This window comes from Cebus imitator, unplaced genomic scaffold (assembly GCF_001604975.1).
Source record: "Cebus imitator isolate Cc_AM_T3 unplaced genomic scaffold, Cebus_imitator-1.0 Scaffold189, whole genome shotgun sequence".
Classification (NCBI taxonomy): Eukaryota; Metazoa; Chordata; class Mammalia; order Primates; family Cebidae; genus Cebus; species Cebus imitator.
Genome location: NW_016107504.1, coordinates 3,291,596 through 3,292,616, shown reverse-complemented (window position 1 = coordinate 3,292,616; position 1,021 = coordinate 3,291,596).

The following is a 1,021-nucleotide window of genomic DNA, read 5'->3' as shown; positions in this document are numbered from 1 at the left end:
AAGGTAAGGAAAGTGTCACATAGAAGTGAAGAAAGCCAGAGCAATTCCTGAATAGCAATGTAGGCACCCACACTGACTCACTTTTGAAAATAACTTTATTGACATATGATTCACATACATAAAGTTCACTCTTTAAAAGTTGTTTTTTACTATATTTACAGAGTTGCACATCAATCACCACTACCCAATTCCAGAGCATTTTCATCATCCCAAATAGAAACTCCCGTTTGCTCTTCTCCCACCTTCTGGTAACCACTAATCTGCTTTCTGTCTATATAGATTTGCCTATTCTGGATATTTCATACTGGAACCATATAATCACATATAATTATACAATATGTGACATTTTATATCTGGTTTCTTTCACTTAGCATACTGTTTGCAAAGTTCATCCATATTATAACATGTATCAATACTCCTTTTTATGGTCAATAAATATTCCATTGTATCTCGTTGTGCTTATCATTCATCAGGTGATAGATATTTGCATTGTTCTGCCTTTTGACTATTTTGAATGATGGGGCTATTAACATCTGTGTACAGTTTTTGAATGGGTATGTTTTCAATTCTTCTCAATATGTACCTAGTGGTAGAATTGCTGGATTATATGGTAACAATGTTTCACCATTTGAGTAATTGCCAGGGTCTTTTCTGCAGGGGGATACACCATTTTACATTTTACATTCCCACCAGCAAGGTGTTATTTCTCCATATCCTTGCCAACGCTTGTTACCATCTTTTTGTTGATGCCATCTTAGTGGGCGTGAAGTGGTACCTTACTGTAGTTTTGATGTGCATTTCCCTAATGACTAATGATGTTGAGTATTTCTTCACCTGTTATTGGCCACTTCTGTGTCTTTTTTTTTTGAGGCGGAGTTTCATTCTTGTTGCCTAGGCTGGAGCACAATGGTGTGATCTCGGCTCACCTCAACCTCCACCTCCCAGGTTCAGACAATTCTTCTGCCTCAACCTCCCAAGTGACTGGGATTACAGGCATGCACCACCACCACTAGCTAATTTT